Source organism: Xyrauchen texanus, chromosome 15, assembly GCF_025860055.1.
Source record: "Xyrauchen texanus isolate HMW12.3.18 chromosome 15, RBS_HiC_50CHRs, whole genome shotgun sequence".
In the NCBI taxonomy this organism is placed as follows: domain Eukaryota; kingdom Metazoa; phylum Chordata; class Actinopteri; order Cypriniformes; family Catostomidae; genus Xyrauchen; species Xyrauchen texanus.
In genome coordinates, this window is record NC_068290.1 from 13,641,449 (window position 1) to 13,659,036 (window position 17,588).

Sequence of the window (17,588 nt, forward strand, 5' to 3'; positions counted from 1 at the left end):
TTGCCAGTGGCTCCACCTGTGAAGCTGCATGTTTGGTTAAAGTGTCAGGAGGAACTGAGGGAGTGATTTGGGAATACAGATACTAGTTTGATGAAATGCTTTTCAAGTCAAGTCTACCTCTTTTTCATTACCAAGTTCTCACGCTGGAAATGTATGTTTAATATGTCTCTGCTGACAGATTAACAAAGGAAAAAACAGACAAACACTTTTCATACATGCTCTAAGATATTTGCCTGATTATATAACAAGACCTAGACAAATAGCAGTGTGAAACATTTTTTATTTTAAGAAGTCCTTTCCCCATAATTTATTTGAGGAATAATGTACAGTCAGCAGGTCATCCCTGTTGAAAAAAGAAAAAAAAAAAGAAAAAGCTTAAACCATCCTAAGCTTTTTATTGGTGTCCCAGCCTGGTTCACTTGGGTTAACTGATTAGCCAGCTAGTCTCCCAGTCTGACCAGCTGTCAAGTGTTCAAAATTCCTCTAAAACCATCAAACCAGACCTGCTTGACCTAGCTGGTCCAGCAAACCAACTTTATACTCGTTTTAGGCACTTGCCAAGTATTTCATTTGGTATGATATAGCCGTTCATATATTTTGTTAATTTCTAATACGCTCCTCTCAAACCTTCATTTGAACTCCAAATAAATGTAAACTAAAAAGAGACAATAAAACTGAAAATAAGAAAAGACAAGGTGACTAGAAATGCATTTATTAACAGACATAAGCATGTACAAGCATATAGGCATCAAGAGATCTAAAGATTGGCAGAAAGAGCAAGAGACAGAGTGATGGGGATGTCTGTGTAGAGACACCCAGGAGTAGGAAGATTTTCATAGGATACTATGCTGACTTTGATAATAAAGATTGCAATAGAGAAGGTTTTACACAGTTAAAGGAATGTTCCGGGTTCAAGTTAAGCTCAATTGACAGCATTTGTGGCATAATGTTGATTACCACAAACATTTATTTTTCTTCATCCATTTTTTCTTTAAAAAATAAAGCAATAATCTGTTTTCCAGTGAGGCACTTACAATGGAAGTGAATGTGGGCCAATTTTTGAACATTAAAATACTCACTGTTTCAAATGTATTGCCACAAAACATAAATACTATGTGTGTAAAAAAGATTTAAGTGTGATAAAATCACTAATGTTTTCAGTGTAAAGTTATAGCCAATTTTACAATTTGTTACCATGATGATCTAATGTCAATAAACCCCTCAAAGAACTGTAAAAATTACAATTGCAAGTGCTTTTCTAAAATTCACAAGCTTCACATTTCTGTTTAAACCCTCCAAAAACTGGCCATATATACTTTCATTGACCCATTCACATATTGTTAGCGCATCACTGAAACCCAGATTTTATTTTCTACCCTTTATCTCTCCACTTTGGAATGCGCTCCAAGTCCTCATGGTGGTGTAGTGACTCAATCAGGGTGGCGGAGGACAAATCTCAGTTGCCTCCGTGACTGGGACCGTCAATCCACGCATCTTATCATGTGGCTTGTTTAGTGCGTGACCGCGGAGACAACGCATGTGGAGGCTTCACCCTATTCTCCGTGGCATCCACGCACAACTCTCCACACGTCCTACTGAGAGCGAACCACATTATAGCGACCACGAGGAGGTTATCCAATGTGACTACCCTCCCTAGCAACGGGGCCAATTTGGTTGCTTAGGAGACATGGCTGGAGTCACTCAACACATCCTGGATTGAACTGGTGACTCCAGGGGTAGTAGTCAGCGTCTTTACTCGCTGAGCTACCCAGGCACCTGATTTTTGCTGCTTTTAAAGAAAAAGAGAGACGAGTCAAAACAAATTTTTATGTGAATCAGCATTATGCCGTATGCTGTCGATTGAACTTAATTTGTATTGAACCCAGAACATTCCTTTAAATGCAGCTCTTGGGCCTTCCTTTATTACTGAACATACTGCATGTGTTTGTCTTAACACAATTTTAATGTGGATCACATATCCTGCTTTCGAAATGGAAATCTTTTGATAATATTATTAACAGCTTTTGAATTGGTTTCTGCTTCACGGGCTGCATTTTTTCCTTGAAATAACAGAAAAACAGCCTTGGGTCACAGATAGTACAAATTTACCTTGAAAAGAAGGAATTGGGATTTGTTGAGAACTTATTTATATATTTGTTATCCCCAGTTTACAAATTGTGCATGGAATATATCATCTTACACCACCTGGACGTTTATTGGCAGTGATTAATGAATTTCATTTTTGGTCTATTGGGGGTCATTCCAAGAAGCGACTTTCTCATTGATGCTCAGCATATCACTGCATTAAGAGAACCTGTGTTAATTGATTTTCAATACAAAAACATTGCCTATTAATGAATGCAAATTAAACGTTTTCACATTGAACTAATGAGACATTTAATTTGATGACAGAAAAGCACCATTTAATGAAATTTATGATTGAAGCAATTAGTTAGGTTATTTGCATTGTGATCAGTAATGGATTGTGATTGACTGGTTTACAAAGCGTTTTAATGTATATAAACCGTGTTTTGCATAGGTGCTGTTTTTAGAAGCTCTGTTCACATTTGAGTAATCTGGGCCGTTGATAAGTATTACATGTGCATCATGTACACATTGTAATGTAAATTCTATTTATTCTAATAATATCAAACTCTACAGGATGGCCTAGAAACATCTGTGGTTGGTTGTAGTTTAAATGCTTAGCACTATACTTTAATATTTATGCTGTAATATGTTACATAGACTGCAATTGTCATCACTAGCCTTACTGTGTTGTTTTTCACATGTTGTTTGTCTTTTTGAAAACAAGTTTGAAATAAAAATGAGTTTGATTACACAACAGGATTTGAAATATTAATTTGTGATTAAATATTCATTGTTACAGCACACATTTTGCACAGTGATTGTGTCTCATGGGGGAAAGACACTGATGAACATCAGTTGCATGGAAATGACATATGTTATTGTCACACGTTTATTCAGGAGCAGAACTCCTGTAATGTGATTGGATATGGATTTACATTTGATAAATGTTTAATAATTAATTTTTTCTGTTTTGCTGATATTATGCAAATTTACAGTAGAAAGATGACAGGAAATGATGAGGAGAGGGGGCAATATCTAAAAATGTGGTGAGCCATATTCATTCCCATTAAGTGGTGACTCAACACAGAACCAAAATTGTTTATCTTTAAAAAGGAAATAAAAAAGCAAAAAGTCCTTTAAAAAAACATTAAAATGAAAACTCCATAGACAATGTGCAATTTATTAACATGTCAGGCTGAAATGGGCATTTTGTAAATGCATAAACAGCAGCTCAAGTGTGATTTGGTAGACTAAGACATGGGACAACCATAGCTTAAATTGATCCAAAAGGCACATTTCCCTCACATAAGTTTTTAGATCAGGGCAGAATGACTTCAGCTGACACTGATTCCTATTTTGGTCATTCTGTTCTGTGATTTTCCATTAATAGACTAAAATGGACACTTATCCTGGACTCTTTTCCTTCTAGTCTACAGTGGCTTTTGGGGTTGCACTCTGATGCACGAGCAAGTCACAGAACATGTTTTCCTTCATTGGTCTTCCCTTTTTTGTACCTTGTTTCTTGGTGTCATGCTGTAGATCCTACAGCATGAGGTAAATTGAGACATGAGTCATGACAACAGACAGCATAACCTGTTCCTCTGTGACCATTGCTCTTGTTCAAAAAGCATTCCTGCTTTTATGTGTGCGTGAAAAAGAAAGCCAAGGGAGAATGGCTCAAATCTCAGCTGACCTTTTTGTGAAAGGTTGAAAAAGATGGAAAGAATGAACATCAAGGCTATAAGCATAGGAGGAGCCTTAAGCACTTTTAGGAAGAGAGGTAGAGCGAGCAAGACCATTTCTAAAATTGAAGTGGGAAGAGGACCTATTGTTATCGACTATATTTAGCACAGCACCCCTCTCACCTTTCTATTCTCAAACACGCCTTTTGAAGCCTCTTGATGTCAGAGGGTAACAAAGCCCTGTTGATGGGGTCAAATGGAGAGGGAAAAAATATGCAAAGAGAAAGTTCTGAAAAACAGAAAAACAAAAATGGGAGGTGCCTTTACCCTTAGTCGGTCCCTGCTGCAGTCTGTCGTGGCATCTCTCCTCTGCTTTACACCTTTTTTTAGAGCTCCAGATTGTGACTAAAATGGTTGTGAATGTGACAGAAAAAAAGATGTGTTTGACTCTCTTCTGCTGAACACAAATGATTTTTAGAAGAATATTTCAGCTCTGCATGTCCTTTCAATGCAAGTGAATGGTGGCCAGACCTTTTGAAGCTCCAAAAATCACATAAAGGTAACATAAAAGTAATCCAGTGGTTAAATCTGTCTTTAGAAGTGATATGATAGGCGTGGGTAAGAAACAGATCAATATTTAAGTCATTTCTATAAATCTCTACTTTCACTTTCACATTCTGAAAGTGGAGATTTATCGTAAAAAATGATTTACAAATTGATCTGTTTCTTACCAAAAGCAATTGCATCACTTCAGAAGACTTAAATTAAACATTGGATTACTTTTATGTTGCCTTTATGTAATTTTTGGAGCTTCAAGTGTCTGGCAACAATTCACTTGCATTGAAAGGACCTACAGAGCTGAAATATTAATCTAACAAATTTCTAAAATTGTCTCCCAATCTAAAACAATCCTTGAATAATTCTGTAAAAAAAAAAGAAGTAATTTCTAGTCTAGGGCTGGGTGATATGACGATATATATATCATGGCAATATAAAATATCAAATCAACAGAGATTTTGCTATATCGTGTATATCTGATTTTTAAAAATCCATGTAAACAGTGTGGGCTTATCTATTAGTGGAAGGGCTTCACCTGAGACTGAGAGAATGGGGAAGAAACATGGACAAGGATTTTTCAGCACTGGACATTTTTCTGCGGCTGCCCAAGCAAATTCAATGACATTCATCACACGTTTGGCACTTTAAAAGCGCTAAATATTATTCTTATCCGACACGCAAATGTTCAGCGTGACTGTGGCGTGCGCTGTCTCTGGAGCTTCAAAGTGCACGTGAGTCCAGCAGGCTTTCCAAAAGTTGTGCTCCAGAGACAGTAGAGCTCAGAGCTGGATCACTCACGCTACTCAATCATTTTTGACTCCGGAAAACCCCAAATGGCGAAAGAAATCTCCACAGAACGAGATGACTCCCAAACAGGTCAAGAAAATGAAGAGGAGCTTGTTATTAAAACAGGTGCAAAATGGTGTTTACAAAGCAGAAAAATTTAATCTGCAAACTGTTTCGCATGACGATAATCACTGGTAATACAAGCAATCTGTTGTCCCAACTCTAAATGAAGCACGCAAAATAATATTATGAAAGCCAAAAGATGAACTCCGCATTAATTTATTTAGCAATAAATTATATTTATGTGATATTTATTTACTTCAAGAAGTGATTATTTTCATTTGGATATTTTTTAAGGTATGTTTTATTTTCTTTGTCGCATTGCTGTTACGAACCCCGCTCCTCTGCTTCTCCCCGCATCGTCTAGCACACACACGCACACTCCCTCGCTCCGCCCCCTCGAGCTTTTCACGCTCTTTTTGCTCGCTCGAGTCCTCACGCCCACTTTGCTCCTACTCGCTCACATGCTCGTAGGCAATCTCCCTTCCTCGAGTTTCTCACGTGCTTCCAATCCCCCAGAACATTATGACCACCTGCACTCGCGTCATCTGCACTCCTGCACATTAGTTTCACCTGCACTCGTCTCATCACCTATCATTGTTTACACCTGCACTCGTCACTATATATATCACTACCCTTTCGTCTCACGGTGGTTGGTTATTGTATTTAGATTCCCGTGTCTTTGCCCCCCCGATAGTCTCGTCTAGTTTTGACCCCCCTGTGATTCGTTACCCCTTAGCTTGCCAGCTCTCTTGTTCCCCTAGCTCCCCTGTTTAGTCCTTCCCGCTACTCTATTCTGATTACCCTGGCTTTGACCCTCGCTTCCCTCGACCATTCTCATTGGATTTGCCCCTTGTTTATACTTTGATTCCCCGGCTTTTGACCCTACGCTTCCCTCGACGATTCTCCCTCTGGATTTACCCTGTTATGTACTTTTGCCTGCTTTATTTTTATTAAAGCAGTTTTTCCTGCGACATTGTGACTGTCTCGTCTTGTGTGTGTGTGTGCGGGTTACAGAATAACCAACCTCACCGTTGACAGTCACAATGCCCCGCGCTAAGGATTCATGCAGCTCACTAGAGCGGAGAAGCACGTCACATTCGGCGCGAGGAGCTACAGTGTGGAGAGATGACCACGCGCTCACGGCCCAAGGGCAGCAGCAGGCCCGGATTAAGAATTCAGAGGCCCCTGGGCACAATGTCTTGTAGGGCCCCCCACCCCACCCACACAATCAAGCTTTTGAATTTTTGGATACTATTTGCTGGCAACACCTATAGCGAGCAACTAGCTGGCATATGCATGCACATAGTGCCTCACCTTTACCAATCCAGTTATATGAATCAAATTCTTCCATAATTAACACACAAACACGTACACACACCCATTAATGTAGCTTTCCTGTCTGTCTCTCTCTTCCTCTCCTGTCCTCTACTCCTCGGCTCTACAGGGGCTGCCGCTCTTTGTCTCTCTCCCCCTCTCCTCTTCCTGTGATGAAAAGGATGCAAACAGTATAGGTCATCTTAACTCAACTTTTTTACTCTTCTTTATACTCTCTCTTCTTTATACTAAAACAATTCTGCGCTTATGTATTTAGCACTTTATTATTCATGGCCCCTAATGGCACTTTGTTTGATGATTGAATGATAGTGAAATGGTAGTAGACACATTACAAGATGCTGTAAGTATTATGGTATAATATTGGTTGCTTACAATACAAATTACAATTGCTGGTGTATGACCTGTCCAACTATTGACAAATGTACTACATGTAAGTCGCTTTGGATAAAAGCATCTGCCAAATGCCCTAAATGTAAATGTAAATCAAATGTAAAATAAAGCAGCTTGTTTTTGTTTTTTTTGATAATACTATATTTCATGTAAGTTGTTTTCTCTCTCTCTCTCTCACACACACACACACACACACACACACACACACACACACACACATGTTGTGTTTCCATGTTTTATGGGGACTTTCCATAGACATAATGGTTTTTATACTGTACAAACTTTATATTCTATCCCCTAAACCTAACCCTACCCCTAGACCTAACCCTCACAGAAAACTTTCTGCATTTTTACATTTTCAAAAAACATAATTTAGTATGATTTATAAGCTGTTTTCCTCATGGGGACCGACAAAATGTCCCCACAAGGTCAAAAATTTCGGGTTTTACTATCCTTATGGGGACATTTGGTCCCCACAAAGTGATAAATACACGCTCACACACACACACACACACACACACACACACACACACACACACACACACACACACACACACACACACACACACACACACAATACCTCCTCCTCTCCTCAGGGTCTGTCTGTCTCATCCTCTCCTCCTCTCCTCAGGGTCTGTCTGTCTGTCTGTCTGTCTTTCTCCTCCTCTCCTCAGGGGCTGTCTGTCTCATCCTCTCCTCCTCTCCTCAGGGTCTGTCTGTCTGTCTGTCTGTCTTTCTCCTCCTCTCCTCAGGGTCTGTCTGTCTGTCTTTCTTTCTCCTCCTCTCCTCACTTTTTTGTCTGTCTGTCTGTCTGTCTGTCTGTCTTTCTCCTCCTCTCCTCACTTTTTTGTCTGTCTGTCTGTCTCTCCTCCTCTCCTCTCTCCGGCTGCCCTTAAAAAGACTTCTTCCTGGCTTTCCTGTTAGCAAACTCAGTTACAATGTCATCAAAATCCAAGTCCATGACCAGCTGAGATCCAATGGCCATCAGTGTCAGTGCACGAATGTGCAGCAATTTCTACAAATAGAGACATTTTTGTGAATAAAATGTTGTATTTTGTATTAGTGATCATAATTTGTGCATGCAACAAAGAGGATGTAGCAGGTGACGCGTGCATTTATTGACGTCTTTTCTGAGTCGATCTCATTTGAGTGTATTCGGCAATGCTTATAACGTGTAATTAAACACGTTGAGTTTATATTCTGGGCTCATCAGATTTTTTTACATAGTATTATTAGTATGATTTTTACTGTCTGTTAATAACACTGTCCGTCTCTTTATGTTAAGGTTTGTATTAATTTCGATATGCCAGAGGGCAGAATAAGACAGGGAATTAAAGAATGCATTGTAGTTATGTTGACCTACTGTTTTCATAACACTGGATATTCTGCTAATTCATACTTTTCTAAAACGTTGCATAATGGCAATTAACTTATTTAGCAATTACACTAGTGCTAGTTTTGTTGCCAGTGTGGCTCAAATGCACGCGTACGTGTCACCACCAGCAGTAAGTACCTGCATGTGTTGGGAAAAGGGAGAAGAGCGAGTTCGGCAAAAGGCGGATTCGAACTCTGGCCGAACGCGTCAAAAGCTACCATCATGCACCTCACGCCTTACGCTACAGTAGTTATTTTGTGTCGAGCGTCTTTTTGCTAAAAAGACAGGCACCGGGCTGGCACGTGGTGCAAATATAGGCTCCGTTTTCGGAAATGAAATTTTTTTTTTTAAAAATTACAAAATCTTCCCCTCGCTTGGGCCCCAAGTGCGCATGGGCCCCTGGGCCCCATAATGCCCATTGGGTAATCCGGGCCTGGGTGGCAGGTATGTGCTATTTCTGATTTGTTTCACCCTATTTCACCTGTGTCTGCCCCTGAGCCCGTTTATGCCTCTAGTGCATTTCTGAGTGCCGTGCACTCTCCACCCCCGGAGAGGTTTTATGGCTCTTCGGACGCTGACCAAGGGTTTTTTATGCGAGGCAGCTGTTGTGTAACTCATAACCCCGCCCTCGACATTATGGAGCCAGCGGCCCGACTCATGGGGTTGCGTCAGGGGAGTCAACCCTTGGAGGTTTATGTTGTGGATTTTTGTGCCCTGGCCAACCAGGTGAATTTTAATGAGGTGGCTCTGAAAACCATTTTTCAATTTGGACTGAATGAGCCAACCTCATCATTCATGCCTGGTGGTCGCTGCTCTCTCAACCTGGCTCAGTTTATTGACCTCGCCCTACTGTACGCTGGTTCCTCGTTTACTGTGGGGGAGGCAGACACTGAACCAGCGCTCCACACCAAGGCCCCCGTCTCGAAGCCTTACACGGCCCCAGTCCCGAAGCCTGTCACGGCCCCAGTCCCGAAGCCTGTCACGGCCCCAGTCCCGAAGCCTGTCACGGCCAGCGAGTCAACGCCCATGCCTGCCACAGCCAACGAGCCAGCGCCCATGCCCGCCACGGCCAACGAGCCAGCGCCCATGCCCGCCACGGCCAACGAGCCAGCGCCCATGCCCGCCACGGCCGGCGAGCCAGCGCCCATGTCCGCCACGGTCGGCGAGCCAGCGCCTGTAGCCTCGACCGTCCCTCGAGTCTTTCATGGCTCCACCCCTCAAGCCTCCCAGGGCTTCTCCTCACGAGTCTCTCATGGCTCCTCCCCCTCTCAAGCCTCTCAGGGCTTCCCCTCTCGAGTCTTTCAGGGCTCCTCCTCCCCTCGAGTCTTTCATGGCTCCACCCCTCAAGCCTCTCATGGCTTCGCCTCACGAGTCTTTCATGGCTCCACCCCTCAAGCCTCTCAGGGCTTTGCCTCTCGAGTCTCTCAGGGCTCCTCCTCCCCTCGAGCCTCTCAGGGCTCCTCCTCCTCCCCTCGAGCCTCTCAGGGCTCCTCCCCTCGAGCCTCTCAGGGCTCCACCCCTCGAGTCTTTCATGGCTCCACCCCTCAAGCCTCTCATGGCTTCGTCTCTCAAGTCTCTTAGGTCTCCTCCTCCTCTCGAGGCTCTCAGGGCTCCGTCCCCCAAACCTCTCGAGCCTTCCAGGACTCTGCCTCTAGAGCCTCCTACGGCTCTAGAAAGCTCTGGAGGGGCCTCCTACGGCTCCCCCTCCAGAGCCTCCCATGGCTCCACCTCCCGAGCCTCTCACGGCTCTGATCCCAAAGACTCCAGAGCCTCCTAGGGCTCCGCCTCTCGAGCCTCCTAGGGCTCCGCCTCCCGAGCCTTCTACAGCTCCGCCTCTCGGGCCTCCTACGGCTCCCCCTCCAGAGCCTGCTATGGCTCTACCCCCCGAGACTACAGAACCTGCCAGGTCGTCGCCTTGGGGACCTCCCACGGCGCCACCTCCCTTGGTTCCACCTCCAGAGCCTTCCAGGCCTACCTCGCTAGAGCCTCCCACGGCGCCACCGTCATCGGCTCCACCTCCTGAGCCTTCCAGGCCTTCGCCCCTAAAGCCTCCTTCAGCTCCACCTCCAGAGCCTTCCAGGCCTACCTCGCTAGAGCCGCCCATGGCGCCACCGTCATTGGCTCCGCCTCCTGAGCCTTCCAGGCCTTCGCCCCTAAAGCCTCCTTCGGCTCCACCTCCAGAGCCTTCCAGGCCTACCTTGCGAGAGCCGCCCACGGCGCCACCGTCATTGGCTCCGCCTCCTGAGCCTTCCAGGCCTTCGCCCCTAAAGCCTCCTTCGGCTCCACCTCCAGAGCCTTCCAGGCCTCCGCCTCTAGAGCCTCCTGCGGCACCACCTCCCTCTGCCCTGTCTCTTGGGCTCCCCATGGCGCCGCCACCTCAGCCTCTCAGTACCCCGCCTGCCGAGTCTGTCATGGCTCCGCCTTCCAAGGCTCCGCCTCCCAAGTCCTCCACGGCTCCACCTTTCACGGCTCTTCCCTGGCCCCCTGACCCTGTCCGGTGGCCCCCTGACACTCTCCCTGTCCTGTGGCCTCTTCCCTGGCCTCCTGACCCTGTTCCTGTCCGGTGGTCACCTTCCAGACCCCCGGACCCAGTCCCTGTCCTCCAGTCAGCCTTCCAGACCCCCTGACCCAGTCTCTGCCCTATGGCTGCCCCCTAGATCTCCCGACCACCCGCCTGTCCACTATGTTCCCCTTACCTTGAACTGCCCATGGACTGTCTCACTTCCCTTTGTCTGTCCCCCGATCATCCTGCACCACCTCCCAGGCCGCCAGGAGCCGGTCCCTATTCAGAGGGGGAGTACTGTCACTGAACCCCGCTCCTCTGCTTCTCCCCGCGATCGTCCTAGCACACACACGCACACTCCCTCGCTCCACCCCCTCGAAGCTCTTTTGCTCGCCGAGCCCTCACGCTCACTTTGCTCCTACTCGCTCACATGCTCAGAGGCAATCTCCCTTCCTCGAAGTTTCTCACGCCTCCAATCCCCCAGAACATTATGACCACCTGCACTCACGTCATCTGCTCTCCTGCACATTAGTTTCACCTGCACTCGTCTCATCACCTGTTCATTGTTTACACCTGCACTCGTCACTATATATATCACTACCCTTTCGTCTCACGGTGGTTGGTTATTATATTTAGATTCCCGTATCTTTGCCCCCCCGCTAGTCTCGTCTAGTTTTGACCCCCCTGTGATTCGTTACCCCTTAGCTTGCCAGCTCTCTTGTTCCCCTAGCTCCCCTGTTTAGTCCTTCCCGCTACTCTATTCTGATTACCCCGGCTTTGACCCTCGCTTCCCTCGACCATTCTCATTGGATTTGCCCCTTGTTTATACTTTGATTCCCCGGCTTTTGACCCTACGCTTCCCTCGACGATTCTCCCTCTGGATTTACCCTGTTATGTACTTTTGCCTGCTTTATTTTTATTAAAGCAGTTTTTCCTCCGACATTGTGACTGTCTCGTCTTGTGTGTGTGTGTGCGGGTTACAATTGCTTTGAGAAGATCTTAAGTTTCTTGAGCAAAGTTTATTAAAATAACAATAATATTGATCAATAACATTTTAAATTGAAATTTGGCATCCTGATATATTTAGCATTTTGTTAAGGTTGATTTTTGAAAACAAGTTGATTTTTATTTGTTTACTTTGACATTGTTTGTCTTGTTCCAAATAAAGAGGAAGTAGTTTTCATTTATAAAGTATTTAATTCACTGAATGGAGTTCCATTTATTGGCATTACAATATCGTTATTTAATATATAAACCAATTTTTATAGATTTTCCAGAAAATGTTTACTATATATATATATATATATATATATATATATATATATTAGTAGTTATCATGATGTCGTGAATATAGATATAGAATCATGATTAATCATATCGTGAGATAAGAGTTTGGTCATATTGCCCAACCCCTATTCTAGTCAAACATTTTCATTTTAGAAACCAATGGCACCCTCGTTATTTAAAAAAAAAAATCAAAAATTGTCTAGAGCCCTGCTTTTTTTTTTTTACCAGTCCTCTTTTACTATTTTTTCCCCCGCTACATCTCATTCCTCTCACCATTTTAGACCTCAACTTTCAAGTCCATGGTAGCTTTTTGTAAATGCATCTTTCAGACCCTTGTCCACATCAACTCTGTCCTTGGTTTTTTTCTTGTCTCTGTCTCTCTCCACCTCTTCTCTGCTTTCTCTCTTTCTTTTCTCTTCGAGATAGCATCTTGGTGAGCTGGCGAGTGGCTGTTTTCCTGCGGCGCACTGTTTGAATGACGATAGGCTCAATCGCTCCAAATCTCGTTATGTATGTTCCTGTGCCCTTGGGAGGGTTTGCAGAAAATGGATGGTTCTTTATCAGATTTCTCCAGCCTTGGAGGCATAATTCACCAAAGGTCACCTTATGTTTGATATTTCTGGTTGTGCGAACAGTATGTCTGCGGCGGTAGTCGAGGTGGATGCTGAGGTGAATAGTCAAAGGTTAACCGGAGACAGCTCACTGTGTAAATATTAAAAAGGCAAGAGGGATGTCTGACCTTATTGAATGGTTCAGCAGCTGGTTCTTTGCCCTCTTGGCCGATTTAACCTCTAACATTATACCCTAAAAGTACATATGGATGAAGAATGGTCTTGTATTTAGTACGTTACCAGTTTTGCAGCCTTGGTTTAGTTTATATATTTTCTTTTGCATTGTTAATTATGACTGATGTCTTACCTCATAATAGGAACTAAAAGGTCATTTACAAGGATATCATTGAATACAGTATAACCACTATTGCACAGAGTGATGTAAATTGTCCATCTCTAATAAAACAGGCAGTGTGATATATTCCCTCTTCTGTTTTCCTGGACTTATTTGAAATGCAGTGGAAACAAAATGCTTTATGACCACCAAAAATTACCGTGTACCACTGAAACATCTTTACAAGATTATTTTCATTGAATACTTTTGCGAGTTGCTTTGTAACACAATTAACCTTTGAAAAAAATCACCAAAAACTTTTTTAAATAGATGAGACAGAATTAGTTTTACTGCAGTAGTGAACCATTTCCCAGAGATAATTTTTTTAGTCAAATTATCATTCAGCTAGAATTAGTTTCCAGCCTCTCAATTGACACCTTTGTTTTAGTACCTACATTTGACAGTAAACAGGGTCTATTTTGAAAGCTTAAAGAGATAGTTCACCCAAAAAACAAAATACTTGCATTGTTGACTCAACCTCATGTCTTTTTAAAAATAAAAGGAGATGTAAGGCAGAATGACAGCTTTAGTCAACAATCACTTTCATGAAATGTCATTTTGTGTTTCATGGAACAGGAAGTCATATGGGTATTGGGCAACATAAGTGAATTTTTGGGTGAACTATACCTTTAAGTCAAAAGTACCAAACTTAAGGTTGGCACAGAAACATGATAATGAGGCATTTATAACACCTGTCTTTATTATGTTGTTACCAAGTTTCTTGAGTACAAAACAAATGTTTATTTTGTCAGATTTGAAATGTGTTTTCTCTGAGCAGTGAAGGGTGAGAGATTAGAAGTACTAATGAGTACAGTGGCATACAGTGGTTCTGCACTGACACAGCGACAGATGGTTGGACTGGCTTTTGACTCATTCTTTTTGGCTCATGCCATGAGACTTTTTCAGCTCTACCAAAAGCTTCCATCATCCTCCAGATGTGCCCATGCCACACTATTTTTCAGGATCAGGATTGTCATTACTTCTTAAAGACACCCTCTCACCAGCATGCTGTAATATGTTATTACCTCAGAAAATAATCTCTCATTTGATTAAAACATAATTTATTTATTTTTATATTATAGCCTAATGCTTTTTACCTAATGAAAGTCTATGGGACAATTGTACAGCACCAAAATGTACAGTACTTAAAAAAATTCACATTCCAGCTTTTATACCTCTGGTATGCTTGCCCAATAGACTTCCATTGTAAGTTAATTTCTTGTTTGTATTTACAACACATATTTTGTTTGTATTTACAACCTGAGAAAAGATGAAATAGTTTGCTGTGCTAATGATTTAAGGAAATTAAATATAGCATAATCATAATTTTATTCCTCTGGCAGAATTTGTACCGGCTACCCTGGCTTTCTGAGGTTTCAAGCTGGCTCTGGGAGATTGAATTCTGATCTGAGGCAGGAGAGAAAAATAGTGAAATGCAAAATATCAGTGCCAATATCTGGTGTGTTGTGCCCCTCTCCCACCTGTGTTAGAAAGAAACAGGGGGTGCGACCATACTCTGATGGACTCTCACAGACTCTCTGCTGTGAATTCAATCAGTGTATCCTTGAGGGAGTTTTGGAGTGTGCTCTCAAATGTCTCAAAAAAGCTGTTTTTCATTGTTTTAGTCTAAGATTCTTTGGAGGTGCTGGTTGTTCTGTTTGACCAAGTATAAACCTGACTGAATTCATTTCATTTGTTATTTTTTAGTAGGATTTTTCACGCCACCAAACTATTGTGTATCCCTAATATCTGTTTCTCCATCTATATTTCCATTCAATTGATTAATTTATCAGCAATTTCATGACCTCAGTACTGAGGGCTTTAATTAGCTGTTTCATCAAAGTTTACTGATTACATGTCAACAGCTCTTTATATGTAGGTATAGCAATTTTTCTTTCTTTCCTTCCTTCCCTTCCTTCCTTCCTTACTTACTTAAAGGATATCCTTAAAGTAATATTCTGGGTTTAATACAAGATAAGCTCAATCGGCAGCATTTGTGACATAATGGTGATTACCAGAAACAAATTATTTTGACCCATTCATCCTTTTCTTTAAAATAAGCAGAAATCAGAGTTACAGCGAGGCACTTACAATGAAAGAGATTGGTGCCAATTTTTGGAGGGTTTAAAGGCAGAAATGTGAAGCTTATAATTTTATAAAAGCATTTACATAAATATTTCTGATAAAACTCATGTATTATTTGAGCTGTGAATTTATTTAAATTGTAATTTAAAGTTTTAGGGTTTGTTAACATTACATCATCATGGACTAAAATTGGCCATAACTTTTCATAGAAAATGTTAGTAAGCATTTACGCACACATTTTTTTTTGTAGTGTGGCTATACCTTTGAAACAGTGAGTATTTTAACATTTATGGATTGGCTCCATTCATGTGCGGGGGTTATGGGCAATTCAAAAAAGTTTTGTGGTAATCAGTATTATTCCACAAATTTTGTTGATTGAGCTTAATTGTATTGAACCTGAAATATTCCTTTAAGCAAATAATGTGCTCATGCTCAATAAAAGATGTGTTTGACCTGGAATTTTTATGAAATTTCTGTTCATATATATTTCATAAGGTGTTTCAGTTCATGACAATGAAAGAGGAGGTCGAGAGCTGTACAGCTCTCCAACAGATGACTTTTATCTACTGATTTCTATCTGTCATACATGGCCAAATCTCAACTTGACTGTAAGGTCTCTTTTTGTTATATAATTCATAGCTGTTAACCTTCAGCTTAGGAAAATAAGTTTTTACTTTTAATGAAGTTTTTTCTGTCCTTCTCTTTGATAATTCAAGCTGTCAGATGGCATAAAAACTCCCATGAAACCAAGGCAACAAGGACTGTCTGGTCTGAACTCATATTTTTTTCAAATAAAACAGAGACCTTGGAATGGGGTAATGTTGGTCTTATAAACTGGTTTGAGATGAGGGGGTAGCCTATACTCCATATAAAACCTTTTAAAACGGCTTTTTGCTAAGTCTTTATAATTATTATCCATGCCGCTTTTATGACCTTATTAGGTATGAGGTCGAATTAAAATAATGAAAAACTTTCACATTCATATAATTGCTAACCTAAAATCTTGGTGTTGAAAAAAACTATTCTAGGGATGCACTGATGTATCAGCTGCCAATGTTTATTGGCTAGTTATTGACAAAATTAAAACTATCACCATATCGGATATTAGCATGAAAACACTGATATGAATGAACGATCATTTTATTAATAATTAATTTGTAACTTTGTAAAAACTAAAGAAATAATAATAGCCACAATATGTCAAAGAGTTGGCACTCATAAGAACATGCAATATAATTTATTTGATTCTTTCTTGTTCTCACGTTAATTCGGGAAAAACGCCATAAACCGGCTTAACAGTTGTGTATAGGCTACGCAATGAGGGAAAACATCTAAACACGTTAAAAGGCTGTGCTAAAAATATAGTCTGCATTCAGCGCGTCAGTCAGGGCTTCAGTCAGCAGAAGTATAAAATAAAAAATTAAAAAATATCAATCATCATATTATAATATTGAGTTTCTTTTGTATCTTTTTTTATCTTCTATTAATTGTGGCTTTCTTTAAAATATTGGCCTGTGTTCAACAAATCCAATCCATGTTCAGTCGAAGTTAGAACAGTAAACAATCTTTTGTACTTGTCATTTTTAAGCATAGTAAAACAGTGATCTTATAACAAAATAAGGTAAGTGGCAAAATATCAGTATAATTGTCGGTATCGAACTATATATTTTTGTTAAAATCTTTAGAATGTAGTTATCGGTAAAAAAGGTCATATCGGTGTATCCCTAAAAAATTCCATGAACACTTTGAGTTTCAGCTACACATGGAAGGGTTCTGTTTGGTCAATATAAGTGTGAGCTTGAAGGGTGTTTGGGTTGGCATGTCCTAAATAGGGAAGAGCAGAAAGATAGTTGTTAAAGGTCCTTCCTTGTGTGTAGTATGTTTATACTGTATATGGTTCATCTGTAATTATTCAGAGAACCCAGTGCTTCACCTTGCAGATAGAGCCCCTGGCCCCAGCGTCCCACTGTCTTCTATGCATAATCGTCATGTCGTGTTGATTAATACCGAGCAATCTGGCTGTTCTCTCATGTGTATGCATGTGCAATGACCCCAAAAAATATTTGGACACTTTTGGACACTTAAACATATCTGAAGTTAATTGCATTAGAAACTCAAGTTATTTTTATGTGACTTGACTTGGCATTAGAAACTACATCTCAAACCAAGTATTATCTGCAAGCAAATGATGCTAGACCTTTTCTCAGAACATTTTTGAGACATTTTTGCAATTACTTTTAACCAACAGGTTCACACAGGTGCCCAAGCAGAATAACCACAAGTGTAGGGTATCGAAATTACATTTGACAACCAGAAAGTGTTCAAATATGTTTTCTCTTCATTTTGAACTGTATATATATTTTTTTATTTTGCATTATGCATTTGCATTTGAAACCTATAGTAACAAACTTCTTTTTGGTAAATATTTTGCTTAAAAAATGCCACTTAGTTTGAAACTTTATATGTAACACAAAGTTATTCATACATTTTT

At 41.3% G+C, this 17,588-nt stretch overlaps 1 protein-coding gene across 7 annotated transcripts in view; it reads left to right on the forward strand.

Moving 5' to 3' along the window:
• The window catches only part of LOC127656351 (receptor-type tyrosine-protein phosphatase U-like), a 319,639-nt gene that overhangs the window by 131,397 nt on the left and 170,654 nt on the right, over nucleotides 1–17,588 (forward strand). The gene's annotated exons all lie outside the window — the stretch shown is intronic.